Below are 12113 nucleotides of genomic sequence, written 5' to 3' on the forward strand. Positions count from 1 at the left end.
ACGGCACTCGTGAGAGAAATATAAGATTGAAAAAGCATACACAGCAGCCTCTGGTGGATTTGCAAAAACAAAAACTTATAAAAAACGTAGCTCCTGAGATGTATTTGGCGCTCTCCAGAAATGTGTATAGAGGTACGTTTTCCGAATGAGCCTGGGTTGGTTATGTGGTTGCTGGGGTGCTCTGAATGGTTGTTATGTGTCACTTTCAACTTTCTGTGATGTTCTGGTCTCTATATGGCTCAGGCCCGTTCATCATTTATGGCTTTTTACAGACCATTTTGTCACTCATATGTGAAATTACTATCTCAGATTGTTCAGTAAAGGGGTCTCAAACTACCGGCCTACAGGCCATTTATGGCCCGCCGTCTTCCTTCTTTCGCCCTGCAACTGATATCAAAATTATCACGAGATTTGGCCTGTCAAAACACATATTTTTGAACCACTATCATTGTTGTGCTGTCGCCTCTAGCCACTTATGGTTTTGACCCGCCAACTAGTCGACTTTTAAAGTACTACATTCGGATTAGTTTCACTTTCAATTTCTCTCAGTGTAGTCGAGTGTGGTCAAGAGTAACACACATGCATTTTAATAACGTTGCTGGTTTAAATGTTAAAATGTATGTCTGTGAGTGCTCTATTTTTACCAAAGCTCTACTTTTGCAAATATTCAAGGGTCGCTTGATTATTTTCAGTTTTATACCACTTGTATTTTGTTATACAAACACTTCTTCGTGGCTTACACGCTATGTTGGTGGTGTAACAAATATGATTATTCTGCTAATATTCGATTCAAATGGTCTCACTTAATACTGTAATGCTTTTCAAGATTTGCATAAAAACTATGTACAGTTGAAGTCAGAATTATTAGCCCCTTGTTTATTTTTTTCCCCCAATTTTGGTTTAATGGAGAGCAGGTTTTCTCAACACATTTTTAAACATAAAAGTTTTAATAACTAATTTCTAATATCTGATTTATTTTATCTTTGCCGTGATGAGAGTATTTAAGATTTACTTGATATTTTTCAATAGTTCTATACAACTGAAAGTGACATTTAAAAGCTTAACTAGGATAGTTAGGTTATCTAGGCATGTTAGGGTAATTAGGCAAGTTATTGTATGATGATGGTTTGTTCTGTAGACTATCAAAAAATATTTATCTTAAAGAGGCTAATAATTTTGACCTTAATTTTTTTTTTTATTAAAAACTGCTTTTATTTTACTGTAATAAAACAACAAAAAAGACTTTCTCCTGAAGAAAAAATATTAGCAGACACACTGTGAAAATTTCATTGCTCTGTTGAACATAATTTGTCAAATATTTAAAAAAAGAAAAAAAAATCAAAGGGGGGGCTAATAATTCTGACTTCAACTGTACATTAGTAAAATTGTACTGCTGGTTGAATTGAACTTGTTAAAGTAAATGTGGATATGTACATACAGTACTTTCTTCCTCTTTGTTGTAGTTTTTCAAAAAAAAAAGAAAAAAGAAAGAAAAATTGCCAGTAAAGTCACTTAAGTTATGCTACTGAGACAATAAAATTGGTTGGGAGAGAATAATAATAATTATACCTATTATTTAGTATTTTCATTACAATTAAAACAATCCTTTTATTACGTACAACAAGAAATAAAAAGCTAGAGATTTGACTGCATAGACTCTGTGAAAGGACTGAGTGTGTGTCTAATGATCGTTCAAACACACAACAACCACAGGCCTATTTCAGCAGCTGATGTGTGACACGATAAACATGCTCTGTAAAACCCAACAGTCAACTTTATCAAATGTAATGAGTGTAGTTACCTTAAAATTGACTGAAAGTTGATTCTACTCATTTGAAAAGAGTTTTAATTCAATGTTCAAGGTAACGAGTTAATTAAATATTTCATTACTTCAACTTAAATGGAATAAGTTTACAGTACTCATTAATAACTCAAATGTTTTGCAGCAATCAGTTTCCTCAAACGGTCTGAGTTGCCTTAACTTATTGGGTTTTACAGTACTCAGTTGGTTTGAGTTCTCCATTTATTGAGTTTTACTGTGCTCAAATTGCCTCATTTACTCAAATGGATTAAGTTCACAGTACTCGTATAGATTAGCTTTTGCATTTAAATGGTTTGTTGCAATGGGTTTCCTCAAATGATTTGAGTTACCATAACCTTTTGGGTTTTACAGTGTGCTGATTTGCATTATCACTGGTGACAGACAGGTAATGCTTGAAATATAAACGTCCTAAAATGCATCAATTACGTCACGTTTGCACTTTTTTCTTGTGCTTGAATGTTAAAACAGCCCTCCTATGAATTGTGAAATGCAATCACCCCCCACCTCCACCCCACACCGCCAGTTTGAGTTTGAGACTGCTAGTTTAGAACAATCTAAAATTAACTGTGAATAATAGTACTAGGGAAGATTGCTTTTGCAAATAGTAACTAATGTTTTAGATAGCTTTGACCCCAAATATGATGTGTCAGGGGACCCCTATCCAAAAATGTAAAAGGTACTGTAAATAGCTGATTTAGCAGCACGGTGGCACAGTGGGTAGCACAAACGCCTCACAGCAAGAAGGTCGCTGGATCGAGCCACGGCTGGATCAGTTGGCATTTCTGTGTAGAGTTTGCATGTTCTCGCCGTGTTGGTGTGGGTTTCCTCCGAGTGCTCCGATTTGTGGTATAGGTGAATCGGGTAAGCGAAATTGTCAGTAGTGTATGTGTCTATACAAGAGTGTATGGATGTTTCCCAGTGATGGGTTGCAGCTGGAAGGGCATCCACTGCGTAAGACATATGCTGGTTTAGTTGGCGGTTCATTCCGCTGTGGTGACCAGATTAATAAAGGGACTATTAATAAAGAAAACGAATGAATAAATAGCTGATTTATGTTGTGAAAAACAGTTGGTCTAAAATATTGTTTAGAAAATATTTCATTTATAAATTTATTTTAAATATTTTCAACTTATTTTCTTCTAATAGTAAAAGACTGAATTTTTTGTTTATTATATTTTTTTCCTATATTAATTAAATTTAAATTTTATTTGTTTGTTTGTACTGGTAGGCTTTTAATTCATCTTATAATTTTTTGTTAATTATTATTTATTTAACAATTCTTATACTTCTATTTTAGATTTTTAAAAATATTTTTTATAAATAATAATTATTTTCTTTCTTCTCTAATTTCTTATTTAAACCTCTTAAATTTGTATGTATTTGTAAATTATTTTATTTATTTCTATTGAATTGAATTTTGTATTTATAATAATCATTTTAGAATTCATTCATTCATTCATTTTCTTTCTGGCTTAGTCCCTTAGCCCCTCCAACAGCATATGTTTTACACAGTGGATGCCCTTCCTGCTACCTATCACTGAGAAACACCCATACATAGTCATTCACTCACACGCACACTACGGACAATTTAGCTTACCCAATTCACCTGTAACGCATGTTTTTGGACTTGTAGGGGAAACCAGAGCACCTGGAGGAAACCGACATGATCATGGGGAGAACTTGCAAACTCCACACAGAAATGCAAACTGACCTAGCCGAGGCTTGAACCTTCGACCCTCTTACTGCGAGGCGATTGTGCCACCCACTGCGCCACCGTGATGCTCCATTATAGAATTATTATCATTTTAAAAATTAGATTTTCTTTTCTCTTTGTTTCTTTTAAATTAGTATGTGTATATTTTAACATACATTTATATATTTTGCTTTTTAAAAAACATTTCCACAGACCCATGACACTATTTGTGTCTTTCTTTTTAGTCAAAAACACAAACCAAACTCTTTTAAGGTCTCCACTCAATACAGTACTTGAGAGCCAAAACAGATTTTGCTGCAATTTGCTCCCTGCTGCTCTTTGATTGGTGGAATTTTTTTGCACAGCATCATGGGGAACGTAGTTTTTCTGCTTATTTTTAAAAATATGTTGAATTACTGTGGGGTGGCTCAGTGGTTAGCACTGTTGCCTCAAAGCAAGAAGGTTTGAGCCCTGACTGGGTCAGTTGGCGTTTTCTTTAGTTTACCATAAATTGTCTGTAGTAAATGTGTGTGAATGAGTGTGTATGGATGTTTTCCAGTACTGAGTTACAGCTGGTAAGGCATCCGCTGTGTAAAAACATATGATGGATAAGTTGTCGGTTCATTCCGCAGTGGTGACCCCTGATGAATAAAGGGACTAAGTATATGAATAATGTGAACAGATACAATCAACAAACAAGCTCAGAGCTCACAACAGGTCAGTCTTTAAAGATTTGTCAGTTATTATAACTCAATATCCCTGTAGAGGAAATGAACAATGATTTTACTTCTGGAACATAGCTGTATCACTCTAGTATTGGCCTGTAATGTATTCAATGAAACTGACATAAGGTCTCTTTAGGTGTGTTGACCTGTGACCTGATTGTCTTATATAGGGTGAGAGACGCTGCTCTGTGATTGGCTGACAGCGAGCTGCACTGTGGTTGAATACATGTAGAAAAGAGGCGAGAGGAGAGCTGAAACTCAAAGCAGATGGTTGTGTTGGCACCTGTCTTGCTCTGAAATTTGTTTGGAGCTGTTTTCCACATGTATAAAACAGTCGAGGCCTTCATGTGCCAAAAAAATAAACACCTCAGATTTAACCCTCTATACTCTCAGCGAGTCTGTCTATATAATGCACAGAGTCATCTAATGTGAGAGGGAGAGAACGCTGTTTTTACACCTCGTTCGCTATACTCGCACATGCTATGTAGACACATTTGAGTGAAATTAGATAGAAAGTCGTCAAAGCAACTGGCTGATACAAACAAATAGTGGCAAATAATAAATGTTAGTTTTTTCTTACTTTATCATGTGTCACTTTTAACATTTAAATTTAATTGAATTATAAATGTATAAAGTCTTTTTTGCTTTGTTTTAGTTAATTTACCTTGTTTCATCTAATTTAGGAATGAACCGCCAACTTATCCAGCAAGTTTTTACGCAGCGGATGCCCTTCCAACCGCAACCCATCTATGGGAAACATCCACACACACACATTCACACTCTTCGAACAATTTAGCCTACCCAATTCACCTGTACCGCATGTCTTTGGACTGTGGGGGAAACCGGAGCACCTGGAGGAAACCCACACGAAGACAGGGAGAACATGCAAACTCCACACAGAAACGCCAAATGAGCCGAGGTTCGACCCAGCGACCATCTTGCTGTGAGGCGTCAGCACTACCTACTGCACCACTGCTTCGCCCTTATTTAGTTTTATTTTTATTAATTTTTTTATTTAAATTTTTTTTTATTTACTTTTATTTATTTAATTTATTTTAATTTATTTTAACTTTTTTATTTAGTTTCATTTTTTATTATTTTTTATTTATTTATATTTTATTTAGTTTAGTTTTATTTTATTTTATTTTTTATTTATTTTTATATTTTGTTTAGGTTTGTTTTATTTTATTTCATTTAGTTTTAGTTTTGTATTTTTTATTAAAAGTGTATTTATTTTTATTTTATTTAATTATTTTTACCTTATATTTATTTGATTTATTTTCATTTTTATATTGTATTTATTTTGTTTTATATAGTTAATTTTTTATATTTTCATTTTATTTATTTTTATTTTATTTATTTTTCATTTATTTTAATAGATTTTTAAATTTTATTTATTTTTCTTCATTTTTATTTTTATTTATTGTATTTATTTTTATTCTTATTATTTTTATTTTGTTTATTTTTATTTCATTTACTTTTATTTTATTTTTTAATTATTTTAATTTTATTTAATTTAATTTATTTTTATTTTATATAGTTTAATTTTATTAAATTTTATTATTTTTATGTTATTTTTATTTAGATTCATTTTATTTTGTTTTTTTATTTTAGCCACATAGGCAAAAATGTGAATTGTTTTTTTTTTTGTTGTATAAATTAATCAGTTCAGTTTTTCATCTAAAAACTTTGGCTTGGAAAATTTCTGGCGAGCAAAACATTTTTCTGCTAGTAGCCAAAGCAATTTTTCATTTTATCTTTGAACAGTTGAATAAAATATGTACTGAACCAATACTTAACTAACTATTTTTTTGACTAGTTATTATAGTCAGCATTAATTGTTTAATAATAAGCTACATATCACACTGTCAAAATGGTCAATTAATAAAATGTGTTTTATTAAATTATTGATTGATTACTATAAATTTCACAATACATAAAAAAGACTGAATGCATTTTATGTAAATGCATATACTTTATGCAGAAATGTACTGCCAATGCCCTGCTATTAATCAGAATATATAATTCGCATGTTATAAAAATATTGCACACTCAACACATGTTATCCAAATATTAATGCAGCATTAAATCAATGGAAGTGAATGAGAATGCTATTTAAGTGCCAGTACTGCAGTGGTTGAGGAGTTTTTGTTAGTTAGTTTGTTGTCATTCGTCATCTTTACATCCCTAAAGTGGTTTCAGACAGAAAGACCCCTGATAATAAATGATCGTGGATGTCATCATCCAGCAGAGGGCGCTGCAGCTCACGCTTCTCACTCACGCACGCGCACCTGTCCCGCGTCACCGCCAATGTTTATGTACTTAAACAGCGACAGCGAGTGAAAACCACTAATTGTTACCACGTTTTCACACACAGTAAGTCCTGCTTTAACTCCAAACACGTTTAAATTAGCACTTTCATTGCGAATTAACATGACATGAAACATCTCACAGCTTTTATGAAGGATGAATGAAAGAACTGTTTGTCACTTTTAAATAACACGAGGCTTTGCTTTAAACAAATACACATTTAGCGTGAAACTATAGATGTATACTATATTTAATAGTGTAATTTAGGGGTATTAGCGTTTTAAATCAATTCATTTAGCAGTAGGAGCTTTTTTTATTATTGATAAAATGTTGCTGTCTATGCGTTTTAAGTAACTTTGGCCTACTGGTCGTTATTGTGTAACGTTATGTACACTGAAAAAAATGATTCAAAGGTGATTCCTTGAATTTATTAATGTCTTTGTTAAGTTAAGAGGTTGTAAACAATTTATTTGAGCTGAATTTATACAAATTAAGTTGAAAATTACTAAATTTAATTTGTTTAAATTCAACACATATAAATCAGCCACGTTAAACATGCACGTTTAGCATGAACCAGTATATGTATACTACATTTAATAGTGTAATTTAGGAGTATTAGCATTTTAAAACAGTTTATCTAGCAGTAGGACCTTTTAATACTGATAAAATATTGATATCTATGCGCTTTAAGTGGGCCTACTGGTGGTAATTATGTAAATGATTCAAAGATGATTCCTTGACTTTACTTATTTTTTTAAGTTAAGAGGTTTAACAATTTATTTGGGCTGAATTTAAACAAACAAATTAAGTTAGAAATTTCTAAATTTAATTTGTTTAAATTCACCCCATATAAATGGGCTTTGCTAAACAATTATACATATATTGTGTCATGCTAAATGTGTCTTACATTTAATAGTGTAATTGCATTTTTTTTTTTTTAAAACAGTTCATTTAGCTCTAGAAACCTTTAATATTGATGAAATGTTATTTTGTTTATTTTACTGTGAGTTTTAAGTAGGCCTCATGGTAATTATGTACAATGAAAAAACTATTCAAAGATGATTCATCGGATATACTCCATTTGTTTTAAGTTAAGAGGTTGTAAACAATTTAAATTAAGCTAAAAATGTACGAATGTAATTTGCTTGTTTAAATTCAACCATTATAAAATGGCTACTACTCTAAACAAATACACATTTACCATGAAGCAATATACAGTGTGTATATTATATTTAATAGTGTAATTAAGGGGTATTAGCATTTTAAATCAATTCATATAGCAGTAGGAGCTTTTAATATTGATAAAATAGTGAAGTTTTAAGTATATGGAGCCAGATCAGTCTCAAAAATAATACATTTACAAATTATTATTTATACATCCTCAAGTCACATTTACAAAGTCCAATTCGAAAGTTCAAAACACGATTCAAAAATACACAAATGCAATTCGTAAGTTCAAAACACGATTTAAAAATACACAAATGCAATTCGTAAGTTCAAAACACGATTCAAAAATACACAAATACAATTCGTAAGTTCAAAACATGATTCAAAAATACACAAATGCAGTTCGTAAGTTCAAAACAAGATTCAAAATACACAAATGCAATTCGTAAGTTCAAAACACGATTTAAAAATACACAAATGCAATTCGTAAGTTCAAAACACGATTCAAAAATACACAAATACAATTCGTAAGTTCAAAACACGATTCAAAAATACACAAATGCAATTCGTAAGTTCAAAACACGATTCAAAAATACACAAATGCAATTCGTAAGTTCAAAACACGATTCAAAAATACACAAATGCAATTTGTAAGTTCAAAACACGATTCAAAAATACACAAATACAATTCGTAAGTTCAAAACACGATTCAAAAATACACAAATGCAATTCGTAAGTTCAAAACACGATTTAAAAATACACAAATGCAATTCGTAAGTTCAAAACACGATTCAAAAATACACAAATACAATTCGTAAGTTCAAAACACGATTCAAAAATACACAAATGCAATTCGTAAGTTCAAAACATGATTCAAAAATACACAAATGCAATTCGTAAGTTCAGAACACGATTCAAAAATACACAAATACAATTCGTAAGTTCAAAACACGATTCAAAAATACACAAATGCAATTCGTAAGTTCAAAACATGATTCAAAAATACACAAATGCAATTCGTAAGTTCAAAACATGATTCAAAAATACACAAATGCAATTCGTAAGTTCAAAACACGATTCAAAAATACACAAATGCAATTCGTAAGTTCAAAACACGATTCAAAAATACACAAATGCAATTCGTAAGTTCAAAACACGATTCAAAAATACACAAATGCAATTCGTAAGTTCAAAACACGATTCAAAAATACACAAATGCAATTTGTAAGTTCAAAACACGATTCAAAAATACACAAATGCAATTCGTAAGTTCAAAACATGATTCAAAAATACACATCCAATTTGTAAGCTCAACAGGATTTGTAAATACACAAATCTAACTCGTAAGTTCAAAACACGATTCAAAAATACACAAATCCAATTCATTTCACGAAAATATTTATTGTTTTTGCTTATGAATTCACAAATTGCATGTTGTATTTATGAAGTGGTTTTTGAATTTCCAAATTGGATTTTGTAAATCTGAATTGTGCTGTGCATGTATGATTTTTTTTTTGTGAATGTATTATTTTTAAGACTGATCTGGCTCCATACAATTAGGCCGATTGACAGTAATTATGTTTGCACACTGAAAAAAATATTCAAAGGTGATTCCTTGGATTTGCTAATTTTTTTTAAGAGGTAAACAATTTATTTGGGCTGAATTTAAACAAACAAATTAAGGTGAAAATTGCAAAATGTTTGTTTAAATTTAACTCATATAAATTGTTCAGTGTAAGAAAAAAAAATCCCAATCGGTTAATTATTAATATTATTTCAAGCACTCATTGTGAATTGAATTATTTATGTTTTCCCAAATCACGTCAGTCAAACCCTGACTGTTTATCAGGAGGTTTTGAACATTTATCCAATTGTTTGTCATCAGATTTTTGGTCAGTTATTTCCACGTGATTTGTTAGACTGAACATATGCGGTTTGCTTTGTAGTGATTATCAACACATAAGAGATGCATTACGCTGTATGAAAACCAACTGAAGAGTATAACTGCAGACGCTGATTCTGTTTATTTAATCAGAAAGCCTCCATGAGAACATTTGTTTCAAATACTGTACCCTTTCTCTAACATCCTAACTTCTGAAGCGTATTAGAGTTAAACAGACATAAGAAAACGTTATTGGCTGTATGAAACGCCAGGACATGCTCTCCATTTTCAATTTTGATTGCATTTATTTAATAAGAACTTTCTGTGTCCAAGTTGTACAGTTGAGAGGTATTGCGTGGTGTTTTATTTCTCTGGCTGGTGCGCTGATGGAGGTCAGATGTGTGGAATATTGTGCTAATAAATTGTCTCTGGGAGGACAGGCTTGGATGGAGAATGCGTTGTAAATGGCTTCGCTCTCACGTCAGTGATGTGACCGGTTTAGTGGGTTGCTTTTTATTTGCGCAGACGGCAGTGAGCAGCTTCTGTTGAGCTTTCCGAATGCATCTGCGGGACACATGTTCATCACAAACTCAACTATACGATCTGATGAAATCAGCTAAAGCTCCGTGGACAGTCCAGATCACGATTTGAAGAGATATCTCATATATTCTGTAACTGCAGATTGGTTTGTGGTGCTATAAAAGGACAGCACTACAAAGACTCGTTGTTTTATATATTAGTAGATAAATAAATCTTTTTTTTTTTATTTACTGGCAGGTAAATATCACAACTAACAGATGTCTGTCAGATGTTGGATGAGTTTGAGACTGAAGTTAGATGGAGTATTTATTATTATTATTATTATTATTAAAATATATATTATAAATTATATAAATATATATATATTATTATTTTTCCATAAGCAGCATTAAAGTTCACCTATTTTACCTTATTTTCAGGATTTAACCATCTACTGCTTGGTGTAACTAATATGGTGACATGATACTCATGTTAATTTCCCTGCCACTGTTTCTTTAAGACCAACATTATTTATTTTTTGTTGGAAAGGGAAGACCTTAGACTAGCCAATGATGTTCTTTGGTAAAGTCACATGACATTCAGTGTTTGTCTGTAACGGGATTTCTGACAGACTGGCGTTTATTGTGAGCAGTTGCTAAATGCAAATGTAAACATCAATAAAAACAAAGGATCGGATTGTCAGATCCACAAAAAAATCTAAAACCTCACCTCCAGTAAGTTATGATATTCAGAATTTATTTATTTTTTTAATCAAATTCGTTTTTTCGTAAATCGATCAAATGTATGTGTTGCCAAATGGCAACACTGCCATAGTGGAACATGCAATATTGCAATGGGTTACCTAGCTGCAAGGTCAGCTGTGAACTGTTAAGTTATAACAATAGCAACATGAATGCTAGTAGTATAATGTTGATTAGTCATATGTTAATGGCATTTGCATTAAGGATAAAATCTAGTTTTAATGGCAATACTACTTTTGAATGGAAATGAATACAGGGAACAGTGTATTAGCGAGCACCACTATGCTCTATGGTGAGTGAAAGAAGAAAAGGACAGAACTGGCTCTTCCTGCAGATGAAAGTGAGGATGAGATGGGTTTTAGTGACCATGAGAATGATGCAGATTGGACATTTGATAGAGACAGTTCAGGTAAGTTAGCTCAGAGGCTGATAAGACAGGTGTAGTATAGTATATAGTCAAATATATAAATATTGTTAGCTAGTAGCTACATTATTCTGATGCATCTGGATATACTAGACTTGTTATTTATTTGTTATAATATTTACGGGAGAGAATATTTATCTTCACTGTATGCTATGTATACTATATTCAATGTATACATGATATTACAATATTAGGTTTGTTTTTAATAATATTCTGCGAAAAAGAAAGGAATAAATGAAAACTGTTGGAATATGAGTTGTTGGAAAGTATGTATAAGGTGTTATGTATATGTAAAGCTTATAATACTGCAACACCAATTAAATAATTTCAAATAACAAAGTTATTAATTATAAGGAAAGTTTTAAATGTAAAATTTCTAAGTTAGATCTGGACGTTGTTGCCATATGGCAACATATCATAAAGTACCTTAAAAAATTTTTTTTTTACAGTACTTCAAGTTAAGCCATTTTAAGAAAAGCAAGACAGTCAAATATTTTTTTCCATAGATTTATCATAATGCGTGGGGTAGAGTGTTTAGATAAGTCTTTTGTGTCTTCAGAATGTGTCTGTAAAGTTTAAGCTCAAAACACCCATCAGGTTATTTATTATATCTTTCAGAATATTGGAATTTCTGCTCTCAACACAGCTGTTTTTGTTGCCTGTGCCTTTAATGCTGGTTCTCCCCGCCCACCGTTCCCACGTGCCTGTCAGAGTGTGCCCCAATCTCCGCCTCGGCTGCGTCAGATAAACGGCACAGTGACAGACATGAAGGAAGCAGATCTCAACGTTTGTGAGAAACACTACAGTAAG

At 31.9% G+C, this 12113-nt stretch overlaps 1 protein-coding gene across 1 annotated transcript in view; it reads left to right on the forward strand.

The window, feature by feature from the left end:
• The first annotated feature begins 6588 nt into the window (after window positions 1-6588).
• nfixb (nuclear factor I/Xb) overlaps window positions 6589-12113 on the forward strand; it is a 332632-nt gene continuing 327107 nt past the window's right edge. The window contains exons 1-2 of the mRNA XM_087243273.1: window positions 6589-6616; window positions 11922-12108. The gene's annotated coding sequence lies outside the window, so the exon portion shown is untranslated. The remainder of the gene's footprint in view (window positions 6617-11921; window positions 12109-12113) is intronic.

Source organism: Danio rerio, chromosome 3 (assembly GCF_052040795.2).
Source record: "Danio rerio strain M-AB ecotype USA chromosome 3, GRCz13ab, whole genome shotgun sequence".
Classification (NCBI taxonomy): domain Eukaryota; kingdom Metazoa; phylum Chordata; class Actinopteri; order Cypriniformes; family Danionidae; genus Danio; species Danio rerio.